The 23,049-nt window shown below is 40.8% G+C and overlaps 1 non-coding gene across 1 annotated transcript; it reads left to right on the forward strand.

Annotated features, from left to right (window-relative positions):
- Positions 1 to 21,358: 21,358 nt before the first annotated feature.
- On the forward strand, positions 21,359 to 21,522 carry LOC115031414 (U1 spliceosomal RNA). Its single transcript, XR_003837052.1, has one exon. It is a non-coding gene; the product is annotated as a U1 spliceosomal RNA (small nuclear RNA).
- The last annotated feature ends 1,527 nt before the right edge of the window (positions 21,523 to 23,049 follow it).

Here is a 23,049-nt window from a genome sequence, read left to right on the forward strand (position 1 = left end):
TCTGAGGCTCACAGTTCTAGCAGGACAGGAGTCCATCTTCATTATGTCTGGGAGCATGACAACAGGCAGGCAGGCAGACAGACACTGGGAATATAAGAATCCTTTGAAATCTTATAGCCTGCCCTCAGTGACACACCTCCTCCAACAAGGCCACACCTCCTCCAACAAGGCCACACCTCCTCCAACAAGGCCACAGCTCCTAATCCTTCCCAAACGGTTTCATCAACTGGGGACCGAGTACTCAACACAAGCCTGCAAGGGGGAAAAGGTATCTAACAAAAACAAAAACAAACTAAGACACTGATGAAAAGTAGTAATTATGTGTTCTGTGTTCTCAATTCTAAAAAATTCTTACAACAAAGGACAAAAATATTTTATGTATTTAATAATATTTTAAGTGGTAAAAAGGGTTAAGCCTAATGACATAAACCTGTAATTCTAGCTTCTCGGAAGGCTATGGCAGAAGGACTACAGTACAAAGCTAGCCCAGGAATTATTAGCAAGACTCTTTTTCAGAATTGAAAGTTTTGTTTTGTTTTAAAACTGTCTGGGGTAAGGGGTGGGGCTGGAGAGATGGCTCAGCAGTTAAGAGCACTGACTACTCTTCCAGAGGTCCTGAGTTCAATTCCCAGCAACCACATGATGACTCACAACCATGTGGGATGTGATGACCTCAGAGCAACAGTGTATTCATATATATAACATAAATACATAAATCTTTTTTAAAAAAAATACTGTTTGGGGAGACAACTCAATGATTTGCATTTTCATAGCATGCATGAGGCCCAGGTTCGATCCACCACTGTACCTAAAATTTAATACATAAACAAAATAGAAAAGTAACTCATGTTTGGGAGAGAGAGTGCAAAGTGAAAGCAGCTGAGACTGTAACTCGGAGTTACATGCTCATCTGTAACGTGAAAGTGATTAGCATGTTAGGGGTCTCTGGAGAGCTTACCTCATAATCTCTGTGCACACCACATACATAATACCACACGTGTCTTGGGTAATGATTTAAGATTTCTAAATAACTAGTGAGTATTAAAATATAGCTTAGTCTATCCAACATAGGTACTCCTTTTTAATGCGTATACTGCAAGGAGTAGAAGACTGCGCAGAGATTGGGAGCGCGGACCTATGAGTCAGACTTGGTACTCTCACTAAAGAGCCAGATCTATCCTATTGTCCTGCATACCTTCCACAAGCAGCCTTGTTCATATCCGGACTCCTCTCATAAACACCCTTCCATCTCTGTCTCCTTCCTGTACTCTCCTCATGGTATTATTCTACTGAACTCACGTTTAACAGAATGTAAAAATTAAAATAAATCTCTCCGTCTCCGTGCCTTCCTTGTAAATGGCCATCCTGTCATCGGCTTCTTTCCATTGTCATACTTCCAATTGTGTAACCGGACATCTTCCACTTCCATACCCATTGCCCACTTATCCCCACACACTGCTCCTCAGCATCACGTCTCCAAAACCCCTAAGTGTCTCTGTCCTATACGCCCACATCCTTGTCTCTTTCTAGAAACCTTGCGTCATTGACTTCTATACATCTGTGCGGTCTAAGTGATCCCATTACCAAGGCCCCACTATTTAGGTCTCCTTAGTTGGCTATAATTCTTTCCTCTCAGCGATGTGAACACACAATAGATTCAACCCAGTTCCCAGTCAGAGCCCCTGCTGTTTCCAGCAATCGATAAGTGTCTACTGCCCTCACCTGGCCAAGTTCTCATTCAGTCACTGCAGGGCCTCAGTGCTCTGGTACCTGGAAAACAGCGGGGCTGTTTCCAAACTTTCTCGAAGGCTTCTGCTCACCTCAGATTAATCTAAACACACTGGCCTGTCATTCCTTCCACACTTCTGTCTTAAGACACTCATTTTCCTCCTGTGACCTTTTTCCTCTTCCGTGTCCTCCAGCTTACCTCGATTCAAAACTTGGACAGCTTCTGTGGCATCTTTTTCTTAATAATTGATGCTGCAGAATCCTCGTTGAGACTTTCCTTGTAAACTTTCAACATTCTTTCTTTACTCCACCTGAATTCTATCCTTCATCCTTTAAATGTGAAGGAGCCCTAGCTGGCCTGATCATGACAAAGATGGCTAGGGCAAGCCTTGCCCTTCCCGCATTCCCTCCCCCTTCCTGAAAACCGTTAGACTGCATTCCTATAGCTAGCTATTAAGGTTTATCCTCTTAACTGGCCGCTTCCTCTTCCTGAGGCTGACTATCAAAGTACTGAAGTTTAGCAACCAAAAGTTATCATTGCCTCACCTAATTAATAGGCCCAATCAAAACAAACCAATCCGCCCTAACACGGGGCTTTTCATCTATTAACTGCCATTTGCCTATGGGCCACTGCTATTGCCTTTCTATCCACAGTCAGCCCTTTGTCTTCCAGGGCAAATATCTATTCCCCCTCTCCCTTGTTCCTTTCTCCTTCTCCCTCATCCTCTATCTTCTGTATCTTGTTCCCTTCCCTTTGTTCCTCTGGGACAAATAAATCTGATTTGTGCTGAGAACTTGGTCTTGAGCTGCCTTGTGCCAGTACATTTTTTCCCAAAAAGATTCTATTATTCTTCGGGTTAGATTTTTTTTCCTGGCTCTAATGAGATCTATAACAGTTAATTTCATCTGTTTGACAAATGGTCTCTCTTGGCACTGAGCTGTGCTACCTTGGGGAAGAAGAGGCATAGGTAACATAAGACGGATTTTCGTAGACTGTCTTTACATTGATTTTTTCCATTTATTAAAAAGATGTAGTATCACTGCTAGACATCCAGACTCCATTTGTGGAAATTGTTGAAGTTTGGTGCCTCTCCATGGAAACAGCTGTGGACCTCCTATTCTGCCATCTTGCACTCAGCCATCTGGATCCTTACACGGAAGTTATACCCAAGCTCTTTACTCCATAAAAGTACAGTAGTTCTCTTCTAGATTCTAGAAGAGTTGGTCTAGAAACTACAATCCCATGCAAACCCCTTGGGCCTACTGAATCAAGATGAATCTTTCAGTATCTGATTGCCCATCAGCATCAACAAGAGAATGAAACTTTTGAGTCATATTTGTCTTATGAAAACATTTGTGGTTACTCAGACTGACTGAGAAATTAAGTGAAACTTTTTAGTTAGTTCATGATATCGGCATGATAACAATGAATAAAGATAACATATTTGGGGCTGAAGAGATGGCTCAGTGGTTAAGAGCACGGGCTGCTCTTTCAGAGGTTCTGAATTCAATTCCCAACAACTACAATGGTGGCTCACGACCATTGGTAATGGGATCTGATGCCCTCTTCAGTGACAGTGTATTCATGTACATAAAATAAATAAATAAATCTTTAAAAAATACTTATTTGTGGAATGAAGAAAAGACTTGAATAGTCCTAGAAACCACACCATTTTGTGTTATTTCCACCATAGCTTAACTCCTGGAACTATGGCCCTGGACAACAAGGGATGAAGCAAAGGTAGACACAGAAGAAACAGTAGACAGACAAGAAAATCTGGGATCAGAGAGTTTATCTGATGGGGTGTCACCAAGAACCACCTCAACCCAGAGCCTCGCTGTATTTATTACCAGAGCCTCGCTGTATTTATTACCAGAGCCTCGCTGTATTTATTACCAGAGCCTCGCTGTATTTATTACCAGAGCCTCGCTGTATTTATTCCTGCAGTGCAGGGACAAGGGTTAGCTCGTCTCTGTGGAAGAGCAGCCTCCAACTGTAAGGTCCTCTAGGAGGAAGCTGCCACTGATAGTTTTTGGACATACTGGGAGATCATTTGTAAACTTTGGAACTTGGACCAGAGAAAAACTCTGCTTTCCTCCCTACCGTGTATTTCCTCAGCCCCAGCCATCCTAGTCTATCCCCATTCCTAAGTGTCAGCTTCCAAGACCTAGAAATGCAATATACCTGGAAGCTCCAGTGGCCACACCTATAAAGTTCCTAAAAGAATCTGCTACCTGGCAACATACAAACAGCACACTCTTCTAAGAACCAGAGAGGGCAGCAATCCAGGAACAAAACACTACCCAACTGAGAGCAACAGAAACCAAGGAAAGAAAACACGCACCCAACAAGAGACAAGACCCAGATATCAGCACCTAGAATTACAGTCTTCCCAAACCCAGATGGCTAGATTGTCAGCATTAAAAATGAAATCTGTAACAGGACAACATGTCTCCACTAGAGCCCAGAAAACCTGCCACAAGATCCTGAGTATTGTAACATAGCACAAGAAGGCACAGGAAAAAGACCTTAAATAAATATTTTATGAATATGATAGAGGTCATTGAAGAGAAATTAATAAATCTCTTAAAATCTATGAAAACCCAAACAAGTGGTAGGAGGAAAAGAATAAAACCTTTAAAGACAAAGTGGAAATAGAATTTTAAAAAAAAATCCCAAACTAGGGGAAATATGGAAACAAAAATTGGGAACTTGGACAGAAACCTCAGAGGCAAGCTTTGCCAAAAAAAATACAAGAGATGTGAGAGAGAATCTGAGGCATTAAAGGCAAGAATTCTGGGACATTAAGAAAAGACCAAACTTATGAATAATAGGAATAGAGGAAGGAGAAGAAACCCAGTTCAAAGACCCAGAAAATATTTTCAGCAAAATCATAGGAGAAATTTTTCTTAAACTTAAGAAGGAGGAGCCTATAAGGTACTTGAAGCATGCAGAATACCAAATAGACTAAACCAAAACAAGAAAATAGCACATAAAAATCAAAACATTAAACATAAACAACAGGCCAGCTTGGTCTACAGAGCAAGTTCCAGGACAGCCAGGGCTACACAGCAAAACCCTGTCTCAAAACAAAACAAAAACTAAAATCATAAAAATTGCAAGTAAGTGGATGGTACTAGAAAAATCATCTGAATGAGGTATCCCAGGCTCAGGAAGACAGATATGGTATGTATTCATTTATATGTGGATATTATCTGTGAATGATAATAGAAACCATAGTCCCTAAACCTACAGAGGGTAAGTGTACAGTAAGGAACGAGGGGGACAGAGAGATTTTGTTGGGAAAGTGAAATAGAACAGATAGCTATGGATGGATCAGAGGGCTGGAATGGGAGGGTCAAGTGGAGAGAGAGAGAGAGAGAGAGAGAGAGAGAGAGAGAGAGAGAGAGAGAGAGAGAGAGAGAGAGAGAGAGAGAGAAGAATGGCATATGAGAGGGAATATGGAGACAGACAACTAAGATTAACAGTGTTGAGAATTGTATCTTTGACCTCTGAAAGGGCAGCCAGTGTTCCTCCAGCCTCCATTTATTTGTTTAGTGAATGTGAACGTGTGCATGTGTGCACATGTGTGCATGTGTGCACATGTGGACACTGTGGCCCGTGGGGAAGGCAGGGGACAACTCTGAAGAACTCTTTCCTTTCACTGTGTCTTATATTGAACTCAGGTCATGAGGCTTATCAACAAGTGATTTTACCCACTGAGCCCTTTTCCCTGGCTCTGCAAAGTAATACAGAGAGCCACTACTAGTCAATGGCCATAAAACAGGACACTATGCCGCGCTCAGCTCTTCCCTATGACTTAAAGATGATTGTAGAAGAGCAGTGGGAGAAGATGTCTTTAAAGAAACACTATTTACTAGTTACAATTCTGTTGCATATATGAAGTCATAGCAGCTGTGACTATGTGCTCAAAACTGAGAAAGATCAAAAAAAAAATCAGCATTGAAGTTAAAGGTTCATGGACTGACTCCACCCTTGATGAATGAGCCATTGGCAGTTAACAGTAGCTGATGGACCAAGAGTCAGAAAGAGAGCTTTCCACTTTCCCTCTGCACCTGGAGCCGATCTTTTGCCACAGGACTCCATACTCAAATAGCTCCAGGAGGGAGCAAGCCTCCCAGGAGTGAGAACCCTCAGGACACAGGAACCTAGGAGCTGCCTGGGACAAGAGCCTTCCTGTTTAAGTCTACGCCCAGAGCTGATCCTGTGCCACAGAGCTACATATACAAATACTGCCAGGAGAGAGCTAGTCTCCCAGGAGTGCCTACACACCTATGAGCACAGATAAGACACCACTCCTCTTCAAATTCCTGGCCCACGAGGGACCATCTCAGAGCCATCAGGACACAGGAACCAAGGATCAGCTGGGGACTAGATCATTCTGGACTCTGTTTGCACCCCAGAGCTGACCCTGTACCATAACTCTCCATACCTAAATCCCTCCCTGAGAGAACTGGTCTCTCTGGAGTACTGACACACAGGCTTGCAGGATGGACAATTCACAGTCAGAGACAGCAAGGCCAGCTAACACCAGAGATAACCAGATAGTGAAAGGCAAGCTCAAGAACATAAGCAACAGAAACCAAGGCTAGTTGGCATCATCAGAACACAGTTCTCCCACCACAGCAAGCCCTGGCTACCCCAACACAACAGAAAAGCAAGACTCTGATTTAAAAATCACATTTCATCATGATGACAGAGGATTTTAAGAAGGACATGAATAACTCCCTTAAAGAAATACAAGAGAACACAGGTAAGCAAGTAGAAGACCTTAAAGGGGAAACACAAAAATTCCATAAAGAAATACAGGAAAACACAACCAAACAGGTGAAGGAACTGAACAAAACCATTCAGGATCTAAAAATGGGAATACAAACAATAAAGAAATCACAAAGGGAGACAACATTGGAGATAGAAAACCTAGGAAAGAGATCAGGAGTCATAGATGGAAGCATCACCAATAGAATACAAGAGATAGAAGAGAGAATCTTAGGTGCAGAAGATACCATAGAAAACATTGACACAACAGTCAAAGAAAATGTGAAATGCAAAAAGCTCCTAAACCAAAACATCCAGGAAATCCAGGACACAATAAGACCAAACCTAAGGATAATAGGTTAAAAAAAAGAGTGAAGATTCCCAACTTAAAGGACCAGTGAATATCTTCAGCAAAATTATAGAAGAAAGCTTCCCTAACCTAAAGAAAGAGATGCCCATGAACATACAAGAAGCATACAGAACTCTAAATAGATAGGACCAGGAAAGAAATTTCTCCAGTCACATAATAATCAAAACACCAAATGCATTAAACAAAGAAAGAATATTAAAAGCAGTAAGGGAAAAATGTCAAGTAACATATAAAGTCAGGCCTATCAGACTTACACCAGATTTCTCATCAGAAACTATGAAAGCTAGATGATACTGGGCAGATCTCATACAGACCCTCAGAAAACACAAATGCCAGCCCAGACTACTATACCCAGCAACACTCTCAATTACCATAGATGGAGAAACCAAGATATTCGATGACAAAACCAAATTTACACAATATCTTTCCACAAATTTAAGCCTACAAAAGATAATAGATGGAAAACGCCAACAAAAAAAGGAAACTACACCCTAGAAAAAAGCAAGAAGTAATCTTTCAACAAACCCAAAAGAAGATAACCACACAAACATAAAAATGACATAAAAAATAACAAGAAGCAATGATCACTATTCCTTAACATCAATGATTCAATTCCCCAATAAAAAGACATAGAATAACAGAATGGATACATAAACAGGACCCAACATTTTGCTGCATACAGGAAATGCACCTCAGTGTCAAAAACAAACACTACCTCAGAAAAGGGGCTGGAAAACAGATTTCCAAGCAAACGGTCCCAGGAAACAAGCTGGAGTAGCCATTCTAATATTGGATAAAATCTACTTTCAACCAAAAGTCATCAAAAAAGATAAGGAAGGACACTTCATACTCATCAAAAGAAAAATCTACCAAGATGAACTCTCAATTCTGAACATGTATGCTCCAAATGCAAGGGCACCCACATTCAAAAAAGAAACTTTACTAAAGCTAAAAGCACACATTGTACCTCACAAAATAATTGTGGAGGACCTCAACATCCCACTCTCATCAATGGACTGATCAGGGAAACACAAACTAAACAGACTCACAGTTAAACTAACAGAAGCTATGGACCAAATGGATTTAACAGATATCTATAGAAAATTTCATCCTAAATCAAAAGAATATACCTTCTTCTCAGCACCTCATGGTACCTTCTCCAAAACTGACCATATGATTGGTCATAAAACAGTCCTCAACAGATATAACAAGATTGAAATAATCCCATGCCTTCTATCAGATCAGTACAGATGAGGCAGGTCTTCAATAGCAACAAACACAACAGAAAGCCCACATACACATAGAAGCTGAAAAACACTCCAGTTAATGATAACTTGGTCAAGGAAGAAGTAAAGAAAGAAATTGAAGACTTTTTAGAACTTAATGAAAATGAAGGTACAACATACCCAAACTTATGGGACACAATGAAAGCAATGCTAAAAGGAAAACTCATAGCTCTGAGTGCCTCCATAAAGAAACTGAAGAGAGCATACATTAGCAGCTTAACAGCACACCTGAAATCTCTAAAACAAAAAGAAGCAAATACACCCAAGAGGAGTAGAAGGCAGGAAATAATCAAACTCAGGGCTGAAATCAACCAAGTAGAAACAAAAAGAACTATACAAAGAATAAACAAAACCAGAAGCTGATTCTTTGAGAAAATCAACAAGATAGATAAACCCTTAGCCAGACTAACCAGAGGGCACAAAGACCATATCCAAATTAACAAAATCAGAAATGAAAATGGAGATATAACAACAGAAACTGAGGAAGCAATTGAAGGGATGTTGAATTTTGTCAATTGCTTTTTCAGCATCTACTAAAATGATCATGTTTTTTTTTTCTTTGAGTTTGTTTATGTAGTGGATTACATTGATGATTTCCGTATATTGAACCATCTCTGCATCCCTGGATGAAGCCTATTTGATTTTGGTGAATGATCATTTTTATGTGTTCTTGGATTGCCAATGCAAGGATTTTATTGAATATTATTGCATGGCTATTCATAAAGGGAAATTGGTCTGAAGTTCTGTTTCTTTGTTGGGTCTTTGTGTTGTTTTGGTTTCCGAGTAATTGTGGCTTCATAGAACGAATTGGGTAGTGTTCTTTATGTTTCTATTTTGTGGAATAGTTTGAAGTGTATTGGTATTAAGTTTTCTTTGAAGGTCTTTCTTAGAATTCTGCACTAAAACCACTTAGTCCTGGGCTCTTTTTGGCTGAGAGACTTTTAATGACTCCTTCTATTTCTTTTGGGGTTGCAGGACTGTTTATAGGGTTTATCTGATCCTGATTTAACTTTGGTATTTGGAGTCTGTCTAGAAAATTGCCCATTTCTTCCAGATTTTCCAGTTGTGTTGAGTATAGGCTTTTGTAGTCAGATCTGATGATTTTTTTTACTTCCTCGGTTTCTGTTGTTATGTCTCCATTTCTTTTTACTGCCTGAGAACTTGATAAATGGACACACATGAGTTTTTATTAAACTCACCCAAATGTCCCCCTCTCAACTTCATGTGCTTTGTTTTTAAACACACAGGATTTACTTTGTGCTACCTCTATGGGCACAGGTGTGGAACTGTCCACTGGAACCTGAGTGGCCTCTCCTTGAACATTCTTCATTCGCAGATATATGATTGACTCAGTGCCTTTAAATAGTTCTCGTGGAATAAACATTCTGAAGTTCCTCTATTGTATCAATATAAGTACCTAATATTAAAGAAAGCTTTGTTCATAGGCACTCAATTTAAATGTGTACATTTAAAATTAGCTTAGATTTTTTTCTAAAAAATATCCATGGGCTAGGAAGATAGTCCATTCAATATATCGCTTTCAGTACTAGTATAAGCCTGGGTTCAAACTATATAAAAGCCAGGCATGGCAACATCTGTCTCAAATCTCAGGAAAGAGAGTGGCAGAGACAGGCAGATGCCTGTAAGTGTTCTTGAAAGATGCTTTAGCAACCAGTGAGCTCCAAGTTCAATAAGAAACCCTTTCTCAAAAAATATGATAGAATCCAGGTGGGTGGCACATGACTTTAGTACCAGCACTCTGGAGGCAGATGGATCCCTGAGTCCAAGGCCAGCCTGGCTTACAGAGTGAGCTCCAGAACAGTCAGAGCTACACAGAGAAACCCTGTCTTGAAAAAATATAAATATATAAAACAATAAATATATAATATTATTTATATATATATATTATACATATCTCCCCATGTACCCTGATACATGCTCCATGATACATGCCTTTAGTCCTCAAGAAGCAGAGACAAATGAATCTGAGTTCAAGGATAGCCTGGCATACAAAATAAGTTCCAGGGCTATCAGGGATACACAGAGAAACACTGTCTGAAAAACTGTATACACATATGTATATGGGAGACCTGTAGACTAAACACACAGGCACACAGACACAAAGATCACACACACATGTGCATGTACATGTGCACCGAGACATATGAACATGTGTACACAGACTTATTTGCAAACACTATGAGACTGTCTATATATAGGGAGTTACCTGTATATAGTATAAGATAAATACTGATATAATTAAAGAGTTACCTGTATATAGTATAAGATAAATACTGATATAATTAAAGAAGAGGGTTGAAATTTATGTTGTGATTCCATTAATTCTCTTTGCAAGCTCCTAATAAGTCCACCAGGTTACAAAGGTCTGCTCAAGATACCTAGGTAACAGCCATCTCTCCTGATCATATACCATGACTCCCACAGTGCTCTTATCAGAGAATCTATGAAAAACATTATAAGGTAGCCCCGAGGGAGGAATGGTCTCTCTAGAAGACTTCCTTGTAAACTGATGCCTTTCACCATTGATGAGCTCATGAATCACCTGAATTCCTTGATAAATGCAAATGTAGATTCAGTTATGCCAAGAAGGGGCCTGCAGCTGCCTTCTCTGGGGCTGTTACTGTGGACAATACTGCAAGGAACATAGACCCAAAGCATCCCTCACATCGTGTGCTAACAGAAGGTGGTATTTTGTGACTTTCAAATTCAATGCTCTTCATAATATTATATGAGTAAAATGGGTATTTCACGTTCTTTGTAAACAAAGTCCCTTCAAACTGAAGTCCAGTTTAAAGTCTTCAAGGAAAAGAGCACAAGGAAAGCTTCAGAATATTCTTTGGGACAAAGGTAGGAAGGAAAATCAACTACCAGAGTGCAGGGCACAATCAGTCCATTGGGGGAGGTTGGTATTCAGCCTGGGCGCTTGCCCGTCCTGGGGAGATGGCTGTTATACCGGGTAACAGAAGATGATTTCTAAGTACTTAAAGCTGAAAGTATTACTGAAGGTCCACAATTGCTTAGTTTGAATTGCTCTTAATGTGCTTGGATCATCATTATATTACCCCAAGAGGAATTTAAACAAAACATAAACATGAATCTAAATGGACTTAGAAGAAAGCTTGTTGTCCCGTCTCCTGTTTTAATTAGATATGTCTTATATAAGAAACATATAAATGCAGACTCTGTGGTTTCCCAGCAAGGCTGCAGCACTAAGTAAATCCACCAGAGTATTATTTTGTTTGCTTTTTCTCCCTTAATTAAGTTTTTAAAGTTTCCTTAGCTCGCTGTGTGGCTGCTTCAGCTTTGGCAGCTGGGTTTGTGGTGAAGGGCTGAGAGAACACACACCAATCTCCCTCTCCTTTCCTAACTACACCTCCTATGCAGCTAGATGGGAATGCAGAATAAACAGGAGGGGATGGCATCCATCTGCACACTAGATGCCTTCATAGAAATCCCCTCATGTCATGCTTAAGAAGAACTCATTATTAATGATATTGGGTGAGGGGTTTCTATGCCAACTGTGTAGAAAGCTTTCCAAGGCTTATGAAAACCAAGGATAGTGTCCAATTCTACAATGCCAACGTATTCAAGTATTTAGCTGGCCCAGGCACTATCTTCACCATAGATCTCTGGAGGCTCCTTCGGGGGCCAGCTTCAATGGCTGCAGTGCTTGGATAACCAAATAACCCAAAGGAGGCAGTGCAGGAGCCCTTGGGGTTCTCTTTCTCTTTATAAAGGCCTCAGAGAAGAAATCCTGAGTTAGCAAAAGACATACACTGTTAATGGCTCTGTAAATGAGAAAGCTGAATAATTTTAAAATTTTGTTTAATCTCACTTTGGTTTGGTTTGGTTTGGTTTAGTTTCATATAAATTAATTACTTATGTAATGTAAACAAACAGGAGCACATGTACAATAAAAAGTATGTTTGCTAGTGCTAGTATAGCCGACTCCCAATATATACACCTTAACTAATATGAGTCACACAAAATGTAGGAATATGTATATTTGTTTGTTTTGAGACTATAGCAAGAAAGAAACCTTAGCAGACCTTATCATCCTTATCATCCTACAATTTATGATTCTGTTCTCCAGGTTATGTATTTTATTAGATGCCTAAAAATACTCATGTGAACTAACATATACATAGAGAAAGAAAAAGGAAAGAAATGTCCCTAATTGCTAACAGTGATCATTTAAGAATAAAATTACAGTTGAATTTTAAATTTCTTTTATGACTTTTCTGCTTCCTTCTTTTAAATCTCTGAGTGTCTGGAAATCAGTCTGGCAGTTCCTCAGAAAATTGGACATAGTACTACCGGAGGATTCCGCAATACCTCTTCTGGGCATATATCCAGAAGATGTTCCAACCGGTAAGAGGACACATGCTCCACTATGTTCATAGCAGCCTTATTTATAATAGCCAGAAGCTGGAAAGAACCCAGATGCCACTCAACAGAGGAATGGATACAGAAAATGTGGTACATTTACACAATGGAGTACTACTCAGCTATTAAAAAGATTGAATTTATGAAATTCCTAGGCAAATGGATGGTCCTGGAGGGCATCATCCTGAGTGAGGTAACCCAATCACAAAAGAACTCACATGATATGTACTCACTGATAAGTGGATATTAGCCCAGAAACTTAGAATACCCAAGATATAAGATACAATTTGCAAAGCACATGAAACTCAAGAAGAACAAAGACCAAAGTGTAGACACTTTGCCCCTTCTTAGAATTGGGAGCAAAACACCCATGGAAGGACTTACAGAGACAAAGTTTGGAGCTGAGACGAAAGGATGGACCATCTAGAGCCTGCCATATCCGGGGATCCATCCCATAATCAGCTTCCAAACGCTGACACCATTGCATACACTAGCAAGATTTTGCTGAAAGGACCCAGATATAGCTGTCTCTAGTGAGACTATGCTGGGGCCTAGCAAACACAGAAGTGGATGCTCACAGTCAGCTATTGGATGGATCACAGGGCCCCCAATGGAGGAGCTAGAGAAAGTATCCAAGTAGCTAAAGGGAACTGCAACCCTATAGGTGGAACCACATTATGAACTAACCAGTACCCCGGAGCTCTTGACTCTAGCTGCATATGTATCAAAAGATGGCCTAGTCAGCCATCATTGGAAAGAGAGGCCCATTGGACTTGCAAACTTTATATGCCCCAGTACAGGGGAACGCCAGGGCCAAAACGTGGGAGTGGGTGGGTAGGGGAGTCGGGGGGAGGGTATGGGGGACTTTTGGGATAGCATAGGAAATGTAAATGAGGAAAATACCTTAAAAAAAAAAAGGAAAAAAGTTTCTGGAGTGAAAAACAGTCAATTAATCAATCAATAAATAAAATGTAAAAAGAAAAATATTTTTAAAATCTCTGAGTGTTTTAAAAAACATAAATAAGGTCAGAGAGAAGACTCAGCAAGCCTGATGTTAATTCCTAGCTCTTGGATAAAAAAAGCAGTGTGTGGTGGCACACATGTATGAGCTCAGAGTTCCTATGGCAGCACAGGAGGCTGAAACAGAATTGGCTGGAAGCTCCTGGGCCAGTAAGCCTGGAAGACACAGCCCAGTAGCAGAGACAACAAAAGAGCAATGCCTCAACAAATAGAAGGCAAGAACTAACCCCAATCGGTTTCCTCTAACACACACACACACACACACACACACACACACACTAAAATAAACAAATACAGGGGCAGAAACAATAGCTCAGAGATTAAGAGCGTTGACTGGTTTTCCAGAGGACTTGGATCCGATTCCCAGCACAAACATCACAGCTCACAATCATCTGTAATCCCAGTTCCAGGGGATCCGACTCCCTCTCCTGGCCTCTGACAGTCAGGCATACATGTGGTACACAGACATGAATGAAGGCAAAACACCCACACACATGATATTAAATCTAAAAAAAATTTAACACATTAAACAATAAAAAGATTGAACCTGAAGACAATATTATAATCAAAAGCATCTGCTTTACTTGTTGATTCAAATCTCATAATTGCTTTGCACTGATTACTCAATTCAGTCATTCACTGCAATTGATTTCTGTCATCTCTTTGGAATTCACGGATACACTTTTTATGGGTTTTGTTCGTCTTCTGGCTTGCTTGTTTTGATCTGAGGACTGACCCCTGTGCCATTTGGGCTCTAGCCAAGTGCTCTACCATAAAACTACACTGAAGTCCTTGTACTACATGGCTCATCTAACAAGTGTCTCACTGAGTGTTTTCCATTCGGCAGCAAGAAGGACACTAGAAACAAGGGCTCCAAGAGATTCTTGCTCCTGGAGTAGATTATTCTTGCTTTCTTTGTTCTCTTAAAAAAGAATCACTCTGTCACAGTTATCATTGCTGGACCTTGAAAGAAAAAGAACAATCACTTAATGGCACAGAGGTAACTACCTTAGCAAGGAAAACGGGTATATACATGTTGTACCTATTTTTTTTTTCAGAGCTTTCTTTCTGGGATTGCTTATAGCAGGGAAGCCTTCATACTCTTCTGGGGCATTGGTAGCCTGAGGAGTTGGTGGTGAGCCATTGCTTCTCTCCCTGTTGAAGAGCCTTGTGTCTAGGAAGCTCCAGACATGATTCCAGGAACGCTCTGAGAGGCAGGGCATCTCAAACAGAATAAACAAAAAGTGATAAAATACTCAGATGCCAAAGGCTAACAGAGATGCTAAGGTAGGTAAACTTCTGTAGAAGCCCTGGGTTCCAGAAGAAATCACTGTGATTAACATCTTCCATCTAGCAGTTAAATTCTGGTGCTGCTAAGTGGTGGTCCTACACCACTGTCTAGGTGTGGGTTGTAATTGAAGAACAGAGCAGGTAGAATCAGAGCTGTGTAGCTGAATCCTTCTTTAATTGCTGTACACACACACACACACACACACACACACACACAAACACACACAGTGAAAGCTTAGAACATATCTATCATTGTTTTAAGCTACATTTGGGGCAGTTTCTTTACACAGCACAGATAATCAGGACCTATACCAAAAATACAGATCCCACTACCCAATTTTGCCTGTGATCATGAGCCTTTTGCCTGAAAAATTGGACATACACACCACAGAATTTGGAATCAAGAATCCTAGTCTTTATCCTTTCATCTATCTTGATATTAAAAGATGACTTTAAAAAATTCACTTTGAGGGACTGGAGATGGCTCATTAGTTAAGAGCAATTTCTGTTCTTGTAGAAGACCCAGGGTTGGTTATCAGTACCCAGATGGCAGTTTTTAACTAGTCTCACTCCAGTTCCAAGGCCTCCAATGGTACTATGTGTGCACATAGTAAGCATACATAAATACATACATACATACATACATACATACATGCAAAACACTCATATACATAAAATAAAAATAATAAATATGTTTAAAGTAATGAAAAAACTTATTTCTCAAATCTCATATCTACACACTAAAAGGAGTATATTTTTCTTTTCCACATGGCTTTTAAAAAGGCTCTGTCAAGTCAGCAGGATGCAATGAGAGTAATCTTCCCAAGGAAGGTGGTTGACAAATGCAGCCTGTGGGTCAATGTCTGTCCTTGTGTCTGTCTATCTTCATGAAAGCCTTGTAAGTGCTGATGCTACATGAAGGGGGTAATAATCCGATGGTTAAAGACTCCGATAATTCATAGTCATCTCTGGCTTGTTAAGTTACCTGTGAAGATCACCAGTCTCTCTACAACAAAGAGAAGTAGGTTGCCATTCTAAGTCTCTGCCTTTTCTTCATGGGCCTTGCTTCTCAGTGGAGAAACCATAGAAAAAAATAGAAAAAAATCTCTCCAAAAGGCCTGTTTGTGGTGGTAGATCGCTGTGAGACCTCAGGGGTGGTCAGGATCAGGTCTGCCAACACCACAGCTCTTTTCAAAATCTTTCCTTTGGCAGTTAATAAATCTCTTATAATCCCTTTGGAAATATATTTTCCCTGAGAATAATCATCCTGGCAAAAAAGCAGAGAAGAATATGAAGCTGTGTCCCAGGAAAGCCACGTCTGAGGTTCTCATTCAAGTCCAGTGCTAGTGTGGTACAGTGACTCCTGAGGGGAAACTTCACATTTGCTATAGAAACCAGGCTTTGTGGCTGCTCAGCGTGGGTGGCCCCACAACCAGGTGGGAAACAACCACAGGGGCCGCCGGTCTGAGCCTTGGGTCACTCCCAATGTTCACGAGGATGTAGAAAAGAGTGAAATGGATTCTCTTCCTGTCTGTTCAGATACTTGTCCTGCCACTAACCAAAAATAGAATCACAACTAGCCTTTCCCCTAAAGACTTGTAAATGATGAATGCCTTCCAAAACGATGTCTAGACTTTTACGCAGATGCAGTTTGAACTGTCAGTCTGTATAGTTTGAGTGAGAGGCTGGAGGAGGCTCATTATCAGTTAAAATGCTTAATACCGCTCAATATTTTCAAAACAAAAAGACGGACACAGGTGATTGACTCTGAGCTCGGTTGCATTCTGGAAATATAATTACATAGCTTTACTGACCTAGGGCACCAGATTTTTATTGCATCAAGATAACTAATAACATAGAAAGACATTAACTTAAATAAGTGAGATGTGTCTCGTAAGCTATGTTTCAGGTGATATTCTTCCCCAACTCTTGCTAAAGTAAGTACATAAAGACATTTTTGCTTTTGGATTTGCATAAGCTTCCTTTCATCTTTAGAAATCTACTGTGGAGGTAGCAGGGTACCTAAGTGGGTAAACACACAACTCTTTTGACCTGATTTTGATCCCTGAGAAAAAAGGTAAAAAGCCAAATGAAGTGGTACATCTGTAATCGCAGCACCAGCATCCTAAAACTAGGTGAGAGGTGAAGACAGGAGAATTAGCCAGATGCTTGTACTCACGGTGAGGTAGGAGTAGAAATCCTAAGAGAGACCCTTCCCCGAAAACAGGTGAAAAGAGAAGTCTTTCACCAATTCCCCAAAAGTAAGGTTGTTCTATGACATCCACATGACCTCCACATGTGTACCTCACCCCCACATACTAAATAAAAAGATAAAACTTTTAAAACCTAATATATACCAAAACTTAATTCTAAAGGCGGCCTTGATTCTCCATACTAAAAGTACTTCAAATACTAATTTGAGGACCAGAGAGAATACGCATATCTTGATAGATTGATCATTTAACCTATTAGTAAAATTTAAAACAACATTTTTCTACTATTATCATTTGTAAGTCTTTCAGGCCCCTTGGTGAGAGCATTCAAGGATCTAGCCTGAGCCATTTAATGTCTGTTAACAGATCTGCCCTGGCTTCTTATTGGCATGTGTTCCTGTGCCACCCACGGAGACCTCCAAATGTGGATCCAAGCTGAGCCCTGAACGCTGTTTTTGTGTAATTCTGCCAATGACCACCCTTAAACCTCAAAAGAATGAAGGGAGAGCAAAGATATGCAGAAACATATGTATTTTTAAAACCTTGAGGCTATTTACATGAATATGAGCTCTTCTATTCTGTCCCCTGCCCAGCCTGGGTCTGAAACATCCAGACCCCTTGTGTGCTGTTTGGTCTGGGTTCTGGTCATGGTCTTTGGCGAAGCTGTGTGTGCCTATGTACCAGCTTGCCGAGGGCTTACCCACTCCCCAAATCAGGACTAACCACAGCCTGAGAAAGGAAATTTTCATTTGGGGAACAGAGTGTGTGAGTTGTGAGCCCTGGGTCAAAATACTTTCCTGTACTGTCTTTCCATCTTAAATAAGACTGTGCTATATACTTTGAAAAGGCGTGAGGATGCCTCCCCACCCCCCAACCCCCACCCACACACTCCCGCAACTGTGGATTAGCACATGACAAACAAGGAGAAATTATAATAGACATTTGACTCTTGACTTTCCTGTCAACGACAGCCCCAACACTGAAAGCTTTGTTCCAGGTCGTACTTTCAATTTTGTTCGGAGTTCTGAATTAAAGTGCGAGGAACACTGGTTAATTATAAGTTAATTTTGCCATAATCTGGAATAAATTAGATGATTGCTTAGTTCACAAAAAAATTTATTATAATCACAAATTAGGATTTGAGACTTTGAAAGGGGCTTTGAAATTACTTCCCATGCAAACCTCTTATTTTAGAGATGAAAAAGGTGAGGACCCAGTGTGATTAAATGGCCTGCCCAAGTTCATACAACTAATTAAAAGCTAAGCAAGAAGTAGATTCTATGTCTTCTGCTCCTCTGTCAGAGTGTTTACATTTGTTTCTATTATACCTCAGGTTTTAATTAGTTATAATAAGAGGTAGCAGTGAGCTGGATTAAACAAAATGGTAAATGGACCTCCTGTCTTCTTACTTGGTTCTTTGGCTCTTTTTAAAACAGGGGGTTTGCTTTGCTTGATTTATTTCATTATTTTTATATGTGCAGTGATGTCTAATGGTGAGATGTCTCAGTAAAAATGTTTTTGAGCAAATTATATTGAACTGTTAGGAAAATTAACTGCTCTGCCTTCTGAGAAAAAGCAGGTAAACGCTGACATTACTATCATGGCTAGTGAAGGCAGATGGTTATCTAGGGGGAGAATAAGAGTAGAGTTTATTGTTCTAGCTTTATACCACAGAGAACAAACCACATGGAGTCAGAAGTGACTTCACATGAAAGCACCAACCGTGGTGTTAGTCACACCATAGGGATAAGCCCGACATTCTTCATATTGTTCTTCTCAGGTTCTTCGTGAAGCAAATCAGAGTTTGTTCTTCTGTCTACAGTGTGACATAAACCGCATCCCCATATATATGGTACATCTAGACCTGAGACTATGAGGTTTTGGCTAAGCTGCAAATTACATTAAACACAGTAACATCTTCAGAAAATAACTTTAGAAAAGAGATCCATGGGACCATTCATTGCTTCTAGCCTTGGGTTGTGTAGTGGCTATTCCTGGTTGTCAACTTGACTATATTTGGAATGAACTACAATCCAGAATTGGAAGGCTCACCAGTGACCCTTATCTGGAGGCTTGGAGATAGAAGTTTCTGATCTGGATCTTGGTATGGAGATCTTGAGGCATAGTGGCTATGGATTCCAGAAGATTAAATCTCCGAGTTCAAGGTCATCTGGGATTAAAGGTGTGGTGGAACACACCTTTAATCTGGGCTACACCTTTCATCTGGGATTAAAGCTATGGTGGAACACACCTTTAATCTGGGCTACACCTTCTGCTGGAAACAATATAAGGACATTGGAAGAAGGGAGTCTCACTCTTGCTCTCGCCTGCTTGCCGTGTGGGACTGAGTAATTGCTAGATCCTTGGACTTCCATTCACAGCTACTACTGAACCATTGTTGGGAATTGGACTGCAGACTGTAAGTCATCAGTCAATTCCTTTACTATATAGAGACTATCCATAAGTTCTGTGACTCTAGAGAACCCTAACTAATACAGGCTGTGAATAATATATTTGATTTTGAAAGTTCCATGAAACCATGAATGATTCTCCATGTTTCTTTCAGCTTTAAAATCATGTGGTTCAGTGTCCCTTCTCCTTGTTTGTGTATGTTGGAGTTTTCATTGTTTTTGAGACAGAGTTTAGTTGTATTGCCTAGTATGGAGTGTTAATCCCAATCCACTCACCTTAGGTCTCTAAATGCTGGGATTACAGCATGCACACAACTCCTAGATTCATTCTTCTTTCTCAATAGAGTAAAAAATATTTATTAATTGCTTACCCAGGTGTCTGTTACTCTAAGGAAATTGGCTGTCTTGTTTGAACAAATTTAACATACCATGTGTTTTGGTCCTTTTTCCATGGCTAAAACAGTGTACCACAGGTGGTGAAAATCACAAAAGCAGGGGGGAAGGAGGAGGAGGAACAGGAACAGGAGGAGGAGGAACAGGAGGAGGAGGAACAGGAGGAGGAGGAGGAACAGGAGGAGGAGGAGGAACAGGAACAGGAGGAGGAGGAACAGGAGGAGGAGGAGGAACAGGAGGAGGAGGAGGAACAGGAGGAGGAGGAACAGGAACAGGAGGAGGAGGAGGAGGAGGCTCTCCACATTATTAGAAGCTGGAAAGCCCCAGAGTGCATCCCTAGCATCTCTCCAGGAGGTTCTTAGTGCAGCACCTGAGCATGGTAGGACAAGCAAGTGTTGGGAGGCTCAGGAAGCTTTTACAATAAGACCCCCGCCCCTGCCTGGAGTAAATCCATCCCTCAGTCATGTCATTTTAATCTACTCATGAGTATAGATCCCTGGTGACCAGATAACCTCTGAAAGGACATGTTCCCCAATTCTATCATAAAGGTGAGCTTGGGAAGGGACATCCAAGCCTTGTGCTATGTTCTTGTCATCATAAATAGAAGATCCAAATCACTATTTAGGCACCTAGACGGGAGGGGGCATGAAAAAGAAATGTCAGGGTCTCTGCCCTTGATGACTGATTTTTCTCCTTCATTACCTAACATTGTGTTGTTGGTAACTGAAATATAGTAATGGAACTTCTTTATGATTTAACAAATTATCTTGGGAGACAGAGCCTGCATATAAGTAATATTAGTATCATATTGATGACAAAGAACTACCTGGAAAATAATTGGTTTTATTTTGATAATGCTTTTTAATAAGTATGAAATTTGTTAAATAAAGCAGTCTCAGTGTGTATGTGCTGGTGCACATGTTTGTGAATATTAGTGTGCATGTGTGTGTACATATGTATGAAGTCCAGAGGTGAACCTCTGGTGTCATTCCTCTGGAGCCATATGCCTTTTTAAAAGTTCTTTTAAATTTCATAGATAGAAATAGAGAGATAGACAGACAGACAGAAGTGTGTGTATATACATACATATATATCACATATATACACATATGCATATACATATATCATGTATACATATACACATATATACATATCTATATACATACACACATATATACACATGTGTGTACGAGAGTGTTTGTGAGTGTGTATGTGAATGTATATATATGTGAAAGAGTGTGTAACATTGTGTGAATGTTTGTGTGTGTGTGTGCATGTACACACATGTGCAAGTGTGTACTCATGCCACCATGGGCCTGTGGAAATCAAAGAATCCCTCCGGGAGTTGGTTCTTTCCTTTCACCATGTGGGTCATGGGGATTGGACTCAGGTCGTCAAGCTTGTCAGCAAGTGCCTTTACTAGTTGAGTCATCTGAACCTTGTTTTGAATACACAGTCTCACACTTACCTGGCAGGGGAGATACCATGATCACAAAGGTGGTTTTCCCAGTACAAGGCTTATCCATTGCACTCTGGATGTGCTGACCTCTGTGATTTCCCCAAATGCGGGAAACTTGACTGCATGATTTGTGGTAGTGGGGGACTGCGTTCGCACTCTCCCCTAAAAACTAAAGAGGAAGAGAAGGAGGAGGAAGAGGAAGAGGAGGAAGAGGAAGAAGAAAAGGAAAAGGAAAAAGAAGAAGGCTGCAGTCTCTAATGTGCCTGGAACTTACTGAGTGTACTAAACTGGCAGGTCCACAGCCCTAGAGATCAGCCTCTTTCTGTTTTCCCCTGTGGTGGGATTATAAGCAAATTCCACCACACTCAGCTTTCCATAATCTTGAGCTCTAAGGAGGAAATTTAGGTCCTTTACTAAGGCTTCTCTTCTGCCCAAGACATAGGACATTTGAACTTTATAAACATTCAGAGAGAAATAAATGTAACCAAGAGTAGAAGCATACATATTCCGAGAGAGAACAGCAAGTCAAGCTAAGCCAGTTGCCACCGCACCCCTCCAAACATTAAAACCAGTACAGTTCACAGAAACCCAATATTTGGAGTTCAATGCTTTGGGGTTTCTCTCTTGAAATTCTTACAATATCATCTTAATTTGGGGTGTCATGAGTGAGGTTGAGTGGGACAGTGAAGGGATTTCAGGACCTCAGCTCCCATGTCATTCTGCTTCCCCCAATCTCAAGAGGACTGGCTCCCTACTATGTGTCTCCCACACTCAAGCCATCTCTTCATCTTCTGTCCCATTCAGACCATTTTCCTTGTGCCAGAAGAAACCTAGGTGCAACGTGGAGGGGGTACAGATTAGACATCTTTACTTTGAGGTCTTTCTGGATGGGACATGGGGACAACCCCAAGCCTGGGGCTGACCACATCTTGGCATATTGGTTGGTCACATGATGCTGGATTGAGCTAGACTAGGGCAAGTCTCTTCCCTTCCCTCACCCAGATTGTGATCACATCCCAGCTATGAGGTTGAAAGATCTTATGGACTCACTCCTTTCCTGTGGGTTAAGGCAACACCCCCTCCCCCACCCCACAGTTTCTCTAGACTCCACTCCCCTGCTGAGTTTTAAAAGTTCTGCTTGGTAGAAGGAACACAACTAGGCAACCAAAAAGCGCAAGTACATAAGCCTCTGTGTAGCTTGAGGCTCAGCACCCATGCCCAAGTGCCCCTCTTCCATTCCTGGTAGCTAGCATCTTAGGAAGACTTGTGTCTGTTGCTTTTGGCCCTCTAGAGGCAGGAAATTGATTATGGTGTACACTAATGTTGGCATTTACAACTAACACAGCACAGTATACAAATGAACAGGAAGATATGGAAAACACTTAAGGCTTATTTTTCTGCATCTCAGAGTGGCATTCAATAGCAAATGAAGCACCATGCACAGCCAAGGAGAGAGGGAGACCATGGGAGAAGGCACAGAAGCGCATGTGCCCCCTCAGCAGCATTTTCTGCATGATTTTAGGTATTGGCTCCTACATTCTCATCTTGCAGTGAGTTCTAAAATGATATGTAGTCAGCCCCACAAAGAAAAAATAGAGTTGTGCCCTGAAGAAGTTTCCTGGTGGCCAGAAAGATGGCTTGTGGATAAAAGGTACTTGCCTCCAAGCCTGCTGAGCTCAACTTAATCGCCAG

Source organism: Mus caroli, unplaced genomic scaffold, assembly GCF_978045245.1.
Source record: "Mus caroli unplaced genomic scaffold, Mus_caroli_1 scaffold_7, whole genome shotgun sequence".
NCBI classification, from domain to species: domain Eukaryota; kingdom Metazoa; phylum Chordata; class Mammalia; order Rodentia; family Muridae; genus Mus; species Mus caroli.